The sequence below is a fragment of the Pieris rapae genome, chromosome 12 (genome assembly GCF_905147795.1).
Source record: "Pieris rapae chromosome 12, ilPieRapa1.1, whole genome shotgun sequence".
NCBI lineage: Eukaryota > Metazoa > Arthropoda > Insecta > Lepidoptera > Pieridae > Pieris > Pieris rapae.
Window position 1 is genome coordinate 1,100,409 of NC_059520.1, and position 16,430 is coordinate 1,116,838.

Below are 16,430 nucleotides of genomic sequence, written 5' to 3' on the forward strand. Positions count from 1 at the left end.
TTAGACAATCTATTTACTAAAATTGAGCCTTCTGATTAAGTTTATATTACATTGTATTTGTTTATAATAAAAAAAAATTGTTACGATTCCTTCACTAATTAATCGAAAGGAACTTCGTTCCATCCGGGTGTCCCTTGACACTTCTCAAGTTTTTTGTATCAACTTTATTGATATATTGTTATAGGCAAGTCGCAAGGTCAGGTGTTGTTTCGAACTAATGAAAGATTATGAAATAGTTATACTTTTGAATAGCCTCCGAATTTTTGAAAATTCGAATTATCTAGAATCTAGATCAATGTTTTACGAAGTCATCACTTTAATATTAATTATCATCTATAATAACTTAACATTTTAAATATAGTACTATTTGTTTCCAACACACAAATATACAATATTCTTAATCTACATCGTAATAATAACGAAAATTAATAAATAGAAAATTAAAGAAAATTACCCTAGTACCTTTGGCAGTATACCTTGAACGCTCGCTGTATTGTGATACGATGCGATATTCGCTGAGCGTGGAAACCACCAGCTCTTTGATCAATATTTTTCATTTATAATGGTTTCTGTTTCGTATATTTTATTTAACAATCTGTTTTGGCTTTTCATATTCTTTATAACTGGGATATGACTAGCTGTAAGATAACTTATAAATAAATAAAATATTTGGACGATATCATGAAACAGTAATCCATAAACTCAAAAACTGACCGCTCCCGGCTTAGAATTCCCAGCTTATACCAATTTGAAAAGCATAGCACGAATAGACTACGCTTTTGTGCCTTAATGAACGCTGTCAGAACAAACGGTGGAACAAGCGAAGATTAATGCGGCCCACCTTTCACCGCCTTGTTATCTTTATAGCCATATTGTACTGTGATTTACATTGTCTTAGGGTTAATGGAATCGTGATCGATTTATGACTAATTTAATGTATTGATTTATGTCTTTGGTTACAAGGGTGCAAACGATCAAATCATTATATGACAATCAAAACATTACAATTGCCGTATGGTTTGTCAATTCTGTCTTAACTGGTACTTACAGGACGCAAAAATTACACGAATGCACGGAAGAAAATTATGAATTAAAGAAAATTATTAAAGATTATGTAAAAAAAAATACATTAATAAAAAAATTAATTAAGTAATATGGGCACCAACATATCAGAGAACTTTTGTCACCTAACGCACAATAAAAAAAATGTGTGTCTGCACTTGTATACGCTTATATACACACGTAAAAAGTACTTTATGTACCTTATTTTTCGAAAAATGATCTAGTATAAGCAACTTTACAGAAATTGGTTAAATAAAGTTAAATAAGATAAAGTTTAACAAAAGGCTTTTATTATCATAGACATGAATACAAATCTTAAAATTATTTAATTTAACCTTATTACTAATAAGATTATTACAGAATTTCTTTATTGTAATATAATTATTACTTAATTGTTATCGCTGTTATTCTATGGCTTCGAATCTCTTCGAATCAACCGTGGAATGGACAAGAAGATGGCGCGTAACCAAAAAATGTGACGGTATTTTTTTCCAGCGCCGATAAAGAAGTTTCACTTCAAAAAGGTCCGTTTAGCTATAGGTGCTTCTTTATGGCAAACTGGTATACCATAACTATCAAACAATTGATTCAATTTTTAAAGGCCAGGTGCTTTTATAGCAAGTATTTGGACCATAGGTTTCACAACAATTAATTATAAATAACTTATTATTATGACATTGTATGGATGCCTGGTTTTATGTGGCTGATTATGAGAATATAATTGATCGATCTAAATGTAACTTTCATGCAAATATATTATTTACTATTTATTATTATATAATTCGTTAACCAAAGTTATAAATTATCATACGTATGTATGACATGAGACTCAATTTAAAATTTAACAGTGTTGGCTGTACTATAAATGCCTGGACTATATATACATTTATTAGATGAATTGTTGTAAAAAATTAAATTAACTATATAAAACAGAGGATTCCAAATTCAAGTTACAGTGAACGTAGCATGGTCGAGAATCTCAAATGAATACGCAAATACGTACGTAGCACTGGCATAATGAACTGACATTCACAATATTAAGCTTTAGTTTTGCTATGTATAATCATAATAAAATCGATTAGATGCGTTTAATAAAATCTTATAGCATACAATTACTGGAAAAACAGGATCAATAACAAAAGATAAAACAGTGGCGCGTTGTTTTGTGGATAAGCTGACAATCAAGTCACATTAATTAGTGATTCGTTTTATTAACATTACGTTAATAATAATAAAAAAATTACTTTATTTATTATTATAATAATTACATTAGTTTATTTCTCTTGTAATATATCCTATATCCATTCAATACATCTATCGGAACCCCTTCGGAAAGGCTTCCTCCAGCTTTTTCTAACTGGATTTCTTTCTCCATACGCTTCCTGTTATCCGACTTTTCTTGTGGCGCCATCTTCTTCTTCGTTCCCTTGGTCCTTTCCATATAGTTGTCTTTAAATTCCAGCTTTAATCTGTGTATCTTGCTATATGCCGCCCATTGCCTTTTTGTTTCAGAGCAAAGTGTAAAGCATTTTGGTTTTTCTTTATTTTTAGCTTTAATTATTTCTAACGTACCAGGTGCGCTACTACCATGGTTCGAGCCTCAGACTTCTGAATCTGTTTCATTATCATTTGTCAATCTAATAGGCAAGTAGTTGACTAGTCTCCTGTGCGTTACACACGCCGTCGACTTCTGGCAAGCATACCTGATGTTAAGTGATACCAATGGACACTAAGATTGCCAGAAGGCTAGCAAGTGTGTTGCCAGCCTTTATAATAAACTACCTGCAAAAAGAATTTTTTACTATATATTTGAGTATCGGACAGGTACTTATTATGATACGATAAACACTAAATGTATCTATTTTATTGAATTTGTAATATCCAGTTGTGAAGAAAACCAAATTTGCTTTCTATAAAATATATCCCAGATACCACACACACCACACTTGTACACGACCACAGTTGGCATATATATGGCATAATAGTGCTAGCGAGCACAGACGATGCGCTCTCTATACATAGCATAGAGTATTGCAAAATACCAACAAATTTGGGGTTATCTTCATAGAATGTGGCTTTGTGAATTGGTCATGCTAAACCAAGATTTCGAATCACTAAAGCTAACCGTATCGTTACATACCCACTTACAAAATAGCAGGTGTCTGTAATAAGTGTCCCGAATTTGTCACGGCGCTACCTTGTTGAGGCACTGAAGGCTGTAATCTGGTGATTACAAGGGATCTGTTTACCTACATTTGTCTAAGGGTATTTCTCATCTGTGTTTTAGTTATTATATAATCACTGGTAATTATAATATTGTTAAGCAAGATTAAAATCTTGGTGAAACATACTTTTTTTATTAAATAATACGTATTTTATTCTGGTGCAACTCATTTTAGAGAAATTAAAAAATTATCAATTCTTAGGCTGAAGACATGATTATTAAATTGGGTATGTATGGACAGAAACTTTTGTCACCTCATTGTTTAAACCATCGATTCTTGTCAGAAAATGTTTTTTCTTGTCAGCAAAAATTTTGGTTTTTATACCACAATAAGCCTTTTTATTTTAGTATAGTACATTTCTTTATTCTCATTACATGTACTTAACATATTACTATCAAATCATATCATCATGTACAAAATATTATAAAAACTATTTTAATAAAGTAAGTTTGGAGTATCTTGCCCATTCTACTCCGTATGAAACTAGACAACTATTACTTCCAAAATGTCTTTTTAATAGTTATCTAATTGAAATAAATGACTTGACTAGGCATACGCTTTCTAAAAATATTGTTATACAGGATACGAAGAGCGTCTTGTCAAGAGACACGTGCAAAATATTTCGTATAGGGCTAGAGAATATTAACTATAATTTAAATTTAGAATACGGTATGTGACAAAAAAAACATGATTACCAGTTTTTAAGCATTTAAATTGCCCGTCACAGTATATTAAGGGCCTGTTTCACAATGTCCGGATAAGTTCCAAATAAGCTATTTATTACTTATTGCTAGGATAAATAGTCTTTTTGCGTTTCACGACTGTCAGTCAGATAGCGCTATTCGTCATGAAATGCGAAGTATCTTATTTGGAACTTTTATCTTTCGAATAATTTATGTGTTGCATAGCTATTTGGCACTTTATCCATACATTGTGAAACAGGCCCTTAAACGTATGAAAATCCTCAAATAGCTTCGTTTATGTGCATAATATTCGACTAGGCAACTATGAATAACACCGCTCATATAAAGAACATACGAACATATATCGTAATAATACCCTAGCCATGGCCAGAGATCTCCCTTTCTCTAACAAATACTTTTTTTTTATACACAAGTGTAGGCTCTGTGTGTCATACACACGCCTTGCGTTTATTTTGAGGTAGTCAGACATTCCTTCACCGTACAAGCGAGTATTAATTTCGCACACAGGATGAGCTCGCCCTTAATTCACAGTTTTTGAAGTGAAACATCTTTAGGCACATGAGGGTAATTTTTTACAGATGAAACGTCACGAAGATGTGCAGCGTTTTTGTCAAAGAAAAGGGAGAGAGCGATTGAGATAAATTGAGAGAGAGTGAGAAAGGGAGATCGATAATATACACGCTATTGGTTGATGTATTCGTTTAGTAGTTACATATTATTAGAACTTTAGACGGCAATTGTGTCGCATAACGTCTTATGCAGGAAATTCAGATTTTTATTATTATTACTTCGTTTGGCAGTATTTTTATTTAGTTGATTTATGATGTTTTTATTTAGGTACAAAATTCCAATTAAAGCTAAGGCCATCGTAAATTCAAACGGGACCTTTCGATTCCCTTTTCATTAAATTGATTATATCACCTCTGTTGTGCTTTTATAGGGACTTTGATCATAAAATCCTTTGAGTGTTCTGTTAAAACGGATTGAAACAAGTCTAACTAGTATTACGGAATTAACAATTAGAAATAATTAATTATAAAATAATCACACAAAAAGTAATTACAAAAAAATATACAATAAATTTATATGAGGTTTCTTTCTCCTAATATCATTATTCCAATCGTTTTTTTGAAGATTCCAAAGAATATTGTATTCGACCCAGTGATTGAACCTTCTTTGTGACTTCCCTCCCCCTTAAAGCTTTCTAAAATTATTAAATACATATTTTCTATATAATATAGAAAACTTAAAATAAAAAATGATGGGACGTAAATTTTCAAAATGAAAAGATGAAATACAAATCAAATTAAATAAATTTGTAGCTATCACTCCCCCTAACAATAGCTTTGCTCTACTGTAGGGCGTGGGCCCCCTGTTGGGAAACACTGATCTAACCCAATACTTCCAAATGGTAAAGTATAATCCTCTGCTAACCTACTTTGAAACATTCTCCAGACCGCGTGTTTAATCTTCGTCGAGACACTTACTTAGATCATGGCAACGAAGAAGCAAGGGTGTAGCTGATTTTAAAATTTAATTCTAAAAATCCATAAATTTATTAGAAATTGCTTAGAGAATTACAAAATTCTACCACAGGCTCCATTTATCTACTCGGTCCATACGCTTCAAACGGGTTCTTATATCAAACTAATTATAATTTGATTGGGTAAACGTTTGCGCAGTATAATTAGTTTTAGTGTTTAAACTGTGGGTAATAAAATAATCATGTATTTACAAATGATTCATTGCTTAATAGCTTTTGAATCGAAATAAACAGCACCATCTATATCATTTTGTTTGCTACTAGCGATTGTAATTAACGATAAAATAATGTCAGAACTTCTGGATACCACGGGCCTAGTAGATTTTCTTTTGTTTAAGAATCTTTCCCCCGGATGTGACTAGATATTTGCAATTGTTCCATATACGAGTATGTATTTTAACATATAACAGCATGTTAAAATACAATTTTTACAAATTTAGTATATCTACAGTAATTTTAGATATAGTTTATAACTTCAAACAAATTATGTCAATACATATGTTACTTACAATATTTTCTTAAAACACCTGAATTATCATAAACACTTTTAATCTCTAATAATGAAAGTTTAAATGGGTTTGCTAGTAGTCGGAACTTCTAAGTAACACATAGTTTTTTGATATATATAAAAAAACCTATAAGACTCAGATTAAAATTGTTTAATTCAAATAACACACATTATTAACGTCAATAAATTAAGGGTTTCAGCCAGCTCACAAAACAAGAAGAAATAAATCTGGCAAGAAACTCTTCGTCACTCTTTTTCACTTTTTTTTTTGTTTCAAATATTACCTAAATACAATAACGCACCGATGGACACATGGTAAAAACCGGTAACCTGATGGACTGAGCCAAAAGCACAAAGAAAAAAGGGCAGACGAAAAGAGTAATGCTCTGACGATATGGAAAGAGTAGCTGGCAAAAATTGGAAGAGGAGTGCATAAAATAAAATATGATGGAAAAGTTGGAGACGAAAACCTGGACAGGGGAAATAAAATTGTATATATTTCTTTGTATAATGTACGTAAATATCGATAAATTAAGGCTCTCGTATATACGAAACCGACTAAGAAAACATCTCATTAAACAATTACACGTATCTTAATGTAAATGAGGCAAAATCCGAAAAGGTCTAATTTCCATGTAATTGTCGTAGAATTATTCAGAACAAACCGTATATAAGGCTTTATATAAAACTAAAATATTCAAAGATACGAAGCTAGGAGAAAATTCCAACCATTTAAAACATACAGGTGATTCGCAGTATTTACATTTATTCGTAAATTATTCATGAAGCCATGTCTCTGTAACGAGTGGTTGGAGAGCAAGCCTACTGCCGATAATGAACTAAATTTTATATTCGGTTACCGAGACTGGCCTTTCTGTATTAAATGAATATACTTTTGATATCCAAAACCGGTGATATTATTATTATAAACAATGAGAAAGGAGGCATTCCCAATTATATGCATTTCTTTTAATATACGGCAAACATTTACAACATTTATTACATTTACATTATTTGCATATTTTCTACAAATTGATACTAAGACCTCTGTGGCAAAGAAAAGCAAAATCCCTGGTCTACAAACAAATTTCCTTTTACTTTTCATGTTTCCATTTTTATTGTTGGCATTAGTTTTGTCTAAGTAATTTTATGTCTTATGAAGTTTTGCACTTCTTGCCTCTTCGCTCAAAAGCAATAAGACCACCAGTTACTTATTTATTTAATTAACTAATTATATCTGTATTATGAAGTGGAAATTATGTATGCATTAAACAAAGTTTGCAAGTCACCCTCATAGTAGAGACTTTCCATGCCACTAATTAATTAAACAATAGAACACACGCACTGGGGCATGAATAGAATCTTTAGCTTTGTAATTTTAAATGAAGGCAAGTTAATATGATTCCTGAAACTTGACCAGGCAATAGAACCTTTGATGTTAACATAATGAATTTTCTTCATTTCTTTAATCAAAATTATCGTGCTCTAAGTTATCTAATGTGAAGAAAAGTTTGTGGCATCTAATAAGTGTTTATTGAAGTTTATTAAGCATAGATTTTATTACGGTAAAGAAATTTCGTAACGCTTAATAAACCTAAAACGTGATGAGGTAATATAGGTGCGGCCAATACGCGTTAGAGCGGGGCAGAAAGCATACTGCGTCTCACATCAGTCTGGCGTGATCGGTGACGTAGCGCAAGTGCATTATAGAGCGGGATGGAACACATACTGCTTATTCAGATCTCTCTGACGAAGTCGTTGACGTAGCGTAAGTGCGGCCAGTGCAGCCGTGTGCAACAGTGCTTACGTGTGTACACTAGTACACGCACACATTTTTTTAGTATAAAAATCACATGTAATACTATTCTATAATCTATTACACATTCACATTTCTCCACATTTCTCAATATGAACAGAATATAATTGCAGCATCAAAAAGTTTTCTTTGGCAAACTTGTTTGTACGTAAAGAAGCCCGCTGATACTTCAGTTTTATAATGTATTAACCTTATATATAAGATTAGGGTATTCGACAATAAGCCATTAAAAAGCTGGATTCAAAACATTGCCGGATGCAATCAAGCATTGTAAAAACAGTGCCACACCGGCTTGCCCGTCTAACGAATGGCTTCAATCTAAATTTAATTCCGAAGAGCCGGTACTCTACTTAATAGACTTTCCTGAGTTCTTTTCCGCTATATTCAAGTAATACTTAGCATCTTAAATACATTAATGACGATTGGTAAATTAAATATGATTAATAGATATTTTTCTCAATATAATAATAAGAAAGTCTCCTTTCTGTCTTTAATATTACACACACATATATATTTACAAAAGATACACACAGTGCACACAGTCTGCTCCTCGCCATAGTGCTAAGCAAGGGCCAATTACAACCACACACATATGAAATACTTAAAACGTACCTTGTTCTTGAAAAGAAAAAAAATTACATCTCTCTTTCTCTGTTTTTTTTATTATTGGATTTTGTGTTACTGTCTTTCTTTGTGTAGTTTTATACAAAATAATTATATTCTTAAGTACCTCTAGTAGAGATAAGGCTCTCTGTACCTTGCGCTTCTCTTACTAGAGCAGTCGTGGTAGTTTTTAGTTTATCAATTAATATACAATAATAATATAAAAAAAGCATTTTTATTTCTTGCAAAATGACAAATTAAACTTTTATTTTTTATAGAACAAACGGGCAGGAGGCTCACCTGATGTTATACCGCCGCCCATGGACACTCTCAATGCCAGAGGGCTCGCGAGTGCGTTGCCGGCCTTTTAAGAATTGGTACGCTCTTATTATTATTATAAACAAATAGTATATAATAAAAATATAGTTTATAAATATAATATAGCTTTTATTATATATATATTTTTTAAGATACAAAATTAAATTTTTTATAAGTCAACTATGAAGAAACAAAAATAAAAAAATCGATTGTAGGTTCGAGTCCCGAATACAGTATAAGAATATCGTGAGATGCATTCAGAGCCTAAATACTGTAAAAAAAGAAGAAAAAAAAGTTTTTTGAATATTCAATGATTTAGATAGAAAATAGGCCCCCTGCATTGCTCTTACTCATACCAATTAGTCGTAGTATGTTTAAGCAGATCAATAAATTAAGCGACTACACCGTGAAACGTAAATACATCTCAGCATCTTAATGAATCCTGTAGGAATGCATCGCTTAATTACTAGTTTCCTTTATACACTCAACATATGTATTTAATCAACACACTTTATTCATTCCCTCACTGACTCACTCATTCCTCACTGACTCACTCATTCACTCACTCACACATTTGCACCCACTTACTACGCACTAGGCGTGTTAATAACGGTTGAAAAAAAATAAGGTTAAAAATGTAATTATTTTAAGGAATTTAGAATTAAGTTTTTTTATGGAAGAGCTGGGAACCCTGACACAGATATTTTTTTACTTAAAAGGGTTTCTAAATTGTACACTTAGTTAAGAAAATGTACTTAAAATGAATAAAGACTTTTTTATTATTATTTATTTATTATTAGGTCGACAAAATACCAAACATATCCGTTGCATACAAAAAGACGCTAGTAAGTTTACGCAAAAACCTCTATAACATCACTCAACACACAATGTAAACAGAAATTGTCTTCACAAAAATATATAACAGAGAACATAAGACAATCGTTTAAGCTGCTTATTGTACCAATGCACTGATTGAAAGTCGTTTTCTATTTTAACAGATTTGTTCCTATCGTTCAAATGTTTGCATTTGTATATATGTTATTATTTTGGAGGACTTGTCAGCTCTGCGGCCAATGTCTATGGGCATATCACATCAGATGAGCTTCTAGCCAGTCTGCCCCCTATTATATTAACAAATAGAGCAGATATTAATTTAATACACATATTTAACGTCAACAACGAATAAAATTATTCGTCTCAGAAAAAAATGCATAATTATGACATAAACATTGCGGAAAATTATTTAAAGACTGCCAGTAACTCAAAACTATTTTTTCTTTAAATTTACTAAAATCTTCCGAAACAATTAAATCTGAATAGTGAGAAAAATTTGACATCACGTAAATAAAGAGAAAAGGAATAATAATATGGACTTCGTGTTTTACTCTAAAAGGCCACGCAGAAGAAAAAAAACACATTTGATTCATACTACTTTAACACAAGTTAAGATTATTTAAAACAAATTTTTGTATGGATTAATTAATAAAGCTCTAATAATAATAATATTGAATCAACACAGCCATATTAAACTTTTTTTGTAATTTATTTATCAACCGGATACCAAGTCCATTGGAACTCACTAAATGTTTAAAAACTACGATGGCGATAAACAAGATTAAATTGTCTCACCCGACTTACAATGGGTAACTCCGAAAACGATTATCTTGTTATCTCTGTGGTTTATTCGGCTTCGTCTGTTTCACACACGGCCAGTTGAGTAAGAATTGAGTTAGTATTGAATTTCCGTATCCTAACGTGATAAAATTAATTTCAAAGACCTAAATTGCAAAACTATAGAAATTTTTTTTCTTCTGCACTTTAGAACTTCTTTTATAAGTGAATCTAGTCTGTAGTTCCGTGATGTGGAGAGTCCCATTGGAAGCATCTACTGCCTAGATCTACTAGCAGTCTTCAAGCTGTAGAATATGGGGATGTTTCAGTCATCTCTTATACTGTTGGTGAGTGGCCGCAAACGTTCGTTCGGAAACTGCCAGTCTACGAATTTACCATTTAATTGGTTTCATAACGTCTCTCACTTGATATGTGGGTAAAACTAAAATACCTTGACAATGAATCGTTGCATCAATTTTTTCTGAATACAGAGCTGCAGACGGGAGGAAGGTGTGCGGCCGACTAAGAAGACCTTCAGAAATGAAGAGTTCGACTGAAAAAGGAATATCATTTCTACCAAATTAAGCGTGAAATGTTTTATAAAATAAGTGGGGTGGTTGTTGCAGAGTCCGATCACAGACAACATTTTATATGTATATATTTTTGCTTTATTTACACCCAGGCAATTTAATCAATTAATGTTAAAACCTACCATCCATTTTGTCATTGAACTATTAAAAATCTAATGTTTATTGTTTTTTTTATACATTTTATATACATATATACGCATACAGTCAAGATTTTCTGTATAAAAGCAACAGTAACACTTTTAAACATTATCTAATAAATATAAATAAATAGTTTCGATGCAAAGAAAGGGATACATTCATTCATTAATTATAGAACACGGCATAATCAGTCATATAAAAAGGCATGCAAGAGTCTATGTGCTAAGCTACTACTACATGCTACGGCGTAGCATGCGGATGTAGCTTATATCACATTCGAAAAAAATATATCGAAACTTTTCACCTATATTTATTTCAGTTGACAACATTCAGGATTTCGAGAATAAATCTCAAATTCCATTTACAATTCAAAAGTTGGTTTCATTCATAGCGACCTAACAATAGTTGCATAGGTCTATGCACTCGATGTTACTAGTTTATAAACAAACAAATGCGGATAAAACTTTTGCTTCGGATAGTTTAGCGACGTCGATATTTACTTAAAATAAATCGTATCGATAGAGTTACACGGAAAGTATAATATTTAAACATTTGTTTTGTATTATTGTTACACTATTTTTCTTTCAATCCGTCTGATGCGAGTTATGGCACCGCACCACTTCCTCCATTTTTTCCAGTCAGAAAGACTCTGCTTCTGGGCCATGCCTTTGCATGATCATTGCAGTATTAAGGGAATCAGCCTCGAGGTCAAGTATTCTACATTCTGCCAGTCAGGATAAGTTTTTCAAAACGAACCTGTTGCAGTAAGTATGGGATCTAACTAGTCATTATTAAATTTTATAACTGATTCATCACACGTTATGAGAAGCAAACATTTCTTAACTAAGACGTAGCGGATATTTTCTAGCCAGCCTACGTTATAATTTGAGAACTGGCACATTCTAACAGATTCTTTATACATTATAATATCAAGAATAATATTCTGACTTGGACAATATATAACCAGACCAGTAAATATCACTTCAGTTTAGGCTGTCTTTAACATTGGCATACAAAAAGGTGGACATAGAAGCAGTTATTTATTACGGCCCAGGTTACTCGACGATCAGTCAGCTCAGCACTTGCCTATAAATCGTGCCAAGCCTCTCTGCACTGCAGTCTATGGATTGTTTAATAAATGCACGATGACTTAGCGATCGTTATCCGAGAACTGGCGTTGATTGATCCCGTTTTGACAGCGCCATTTTAGCGAGAGTGAACATACCCACTATATATCATATCTAAAAATTATGTCTAACTATAAGTTTTATTATAACAGTGTCGTAAGACTGACGTAAATTTAATATTTTTATTATACATTATTAAAAAAAAGTCTTGCATGTTTTTAATTAAAGTATACGTATATCTGTATTCGTATATAACATAGCTAAAAATAATCCCTGCAATACAACTGGTGACAATGCTAAGCGCGCGAAATGGGAAGTTTTATAATTTATAATTTATTTATGTAATTATTTTACCATAGGCTTTATTTAGTTATATACATTGTCTTAGTTAATCATTTAATTTATTAATTAAACAACTACAACAAATATATAAAACGCATTAATAAAACGACGTCCTGGACACCCCTTGCCGACAAAAAAAGGCGTGTAAGAGGAGGATAAATAATATTATGTAGTGTCTCTCCGTACATTAGGTTACTATCTTTTTTAAACTATCTAATTAAACTCATTATAATTATTCATTGAGGTAATTACTAATTAAAGTGTTTTATTCAAGTTGCTTAACAATTAATAACCGTACAACCATCATTCAAGCGCATGCCTTAATAATGGCACGCTTCATTACTTAACAGTTGTATAAATATACTAACACAAGTACTAGAAATAATATTCAAGCAAATTATTACACGCGTATTATTATCTAAAAAAGCCTCCGAAGTAATCTTAAATACCTTTTGTTTAAGACAATGGGTTCCGAAGATTCAAAGGTAATTGAACTCCAAATATAGAAATGATAAGTTTTATATTTCAGTTACTTTTTATCTTTCCTTTCGATCTTGATTTAACGCCTTTAAGGTCATTACTGAGGCTCACCGAAATAGCTTCGCTTAATGAAGTCGTGAAAGAAAATTGAGTTTTGTTAAAGGGCGATTTTAATTTGATTTCAAAGTTTTCGAATGTCTCAGTTAAGAGCGACATCGGCTAACCGAAAAATGGAATCGCTAGCGGTTAATTAAAATAAATTATTCGCTGAGTATTAACGGGCGCGCTGCAGTATTTTTAACGGTTGTTTATTTTGTTATTAACTTCATTTTTTGCTCTTATTTCGTTCCTGTAATCGTATATTATTACATATATCTTTTGATTTAGGATCGAATATTAATATGTTATTATTATTATTATGTAAAGAAACTCATCCGAGTTATTTTTTTAGAATATACGGTAGATCTGTCGTTAGGTTATGAACTATTTTATGAATCCTTTAAGTGATAAATAAGTCACCACTCACGACAAAAAAAACAGTCTGGCAGACTTCTTTTTTTTAATGCCCCTCTTTTTTTGAGTGTTCGTGGGTATCACTTAATATCAGTTTAGCCAAACCATTTAACCTAATTGCCCCCTATTCAGACAGATAGTTTAATACCATAACAGGCAATATGGATTATAAAATGTGATAGTTATATTGATAAGCCACCTTGCTATAAAATATTAGAAATACTACGCTATTAAAAACATCAAATAAAACTTTTCTGTGAAACTATGCTGCGTTGAATGGAGACAGCTGAAAACTGAAGATAAATCAGAGAAAAAAGGACACTAAAGGGACCAAATCAGAGACACGTTTGACTTAATACATATGAGGAATTATCTTTACATTGTGATGAAGAGAGAAGTTAAGAGCAGTGTTGGCCTAGTGGATTCATCGTGCGACTCTCATACCTGAGGTCGTAGGTTCGATCACCGGCTGTGCACCAATGGAGTTTCTTTCTATGTGCGCATCTAACATTTGCTCGAACGGTGAAGGAAAACATCGTGAGCAAACCGACATGTCTTAGACCCAACAGGTCGACGGCGTGTGTCAGGCACTATAGGCTCATCACCTACTTGCCTATTAGATTTAAAAATGATCATGAAACAGATTCAGAAATCTGAGGCCAAGACCTAAAGAGGTTGTAGCGCCACTGATTTATTTTTTTATTTATTCTTAAAGAAACAAGTGTTTTTTTTAGTTTTAATATGTTTTACTAAGTACTAAACACGTTGATAATTTAGCGTGAAATGAGCGAAGCGTTTAACGCCTTCTGTATAATATAATACCTGTTCTTAAGTCGATGTAAACTTTGTACCGAGGCGGTAAAGGTACGTTGATTTTATAGGAAGTCCGTGCTGTGTGTTAAAGCCTTTAGGGTTTATCTTCAAGATAAACTTAGATAACCTAGACTTAGAAAGTACTTTGTAACAAGTTTAACCACAGGTTTTCCAGTTTTAATCAAAAGCACGCTCTTATAAGTAATGTATTTAAAGTGTTTATAGTATGTGTATTTTGTTACCGACTCCGTGATGCTAAATGAGATGTGGCCTATTGAAGGGCACGATATTAAACTGTCTAGGGAAGATGGAAGGTGAATAGGAGTTCCAATCCTTTGCCCTACAAATAATCAGGAACCAAATCAAGATTTGGTCATCAAGATGAGCGACACCTGCGGGTGTCGACAACGTAAGGGTTGATCGAGTCATGCTAATTAATGTTATTTAAAAGGGGATAATACAATTAGATCGTGTAGATCCATGGAGCAGTCTCCAGAGTGCTATTTATAGAAGAAAGGCAGGCAACGGAACGGCGATGGTTAAAATTCAAGAGATGAGATATAGATTTCTAGTGATTAGCATATTATTCAAAAAATCTCTCCCTTATAAACGTCAAAAACAAACGAATATTAGCAAACTGCAAACCAAGATTTTCCGGCTACTGCCAGCAAATCTAATCCATGGAACGGACGAGAACTGTCAATATACTCCCCAACACTCACTTCATCAGTATAATGTTTAATAATATGCAATAGGAGGAAGGAGGAATATGGATGCATTCATCAATTACTCCACAAGTCATAAAATAAATTATGATTCAATGAAAAAAGAAAATCATTTATCCTGTACCAGTGGTAGGCATAGCGAAATAGGAGCACTCACTCGCTTTAAAAAGAGAAGAACACTTAAATAGTTAATATAGAGATTAGGCAAGTGTTAGTTCATTTTATTATTATTTTAAATAATGTTTGGTAATTCTTTTTTTTTAATGTTACTTGTAATTTTGTTATCGTTGATTGGTTATGACACTTCCTGCACTTTACATTTTTTTATTTAGTTAATTCCTCCCTAGGGTTGCATTGAAGAGGTCGCTTATTATCTATAATTCCGCCCATTTCTTTTTATGCTTGTTGATTTTATTTATTTATTTATTTACTACTTTAAATAAATAAAAACAATGAGCATATACCTACATCCGTTAGAATTTATGCATTTTTGGTGTAACACGATAAAAATCTTTTCAGAAATTCTACGTTAGTAAAAAATCGACACTATCAAGATAAAAAGGTATTTAATGCATACACAAGTTTTATTATAACGGATTATCTAGTTAAATAAAATGTATGTCAATATCACAATATAAAATGTTGACTATAGCTAACTCGAGGTAGTCGGATTTTTGTCAGATGACGCGCGCATCATAAAATTTACTCTCAAAATTTTTCTCTAAGGCGCCAAAAGAGGGTTAACTTCAATAAAAACACACATACAATTAAGTCAAACACATCACCAAAACTTGGGACCTATAAAAAAATTATCAGATACAGAAATATCTCAATTATGTCGCTTTATGTAACACACTTAACGTACAGATTTAAGTTAATACAGATTATTTGAATTTAGTTAAATATTTATATATTGACAGACACATAAAATGGCGTATCTTGAACTGCACTTTACATTAGATAAGCTTTTTATTGAAGCTTTGCATTATTTGTTAAAGATCGGAACAGGTGCGGTGTTGGTACAAAATGTAAACTCGTGCAATGGACACATTTTGTGTTCTTTATAGCTCCAGTCCAGAACTCCTTTGTTCACGCCTGAAAATTTAATACCGAAAGGTTATCACTAGACTTGCAACGAATATTCGGTTACTATTCGGTATTCGGCTGCTTTTATTATATTCGGCCGACTACCGAATTTCTACATATTATTCGGCCGAATACCGAATACTAAATAAAAAAACAGCGGGCGTGCGGGCGATGAGTACATTAGAACAAAACAAAGGAGCGCGAAACAATTACGTCTGTACAAGTT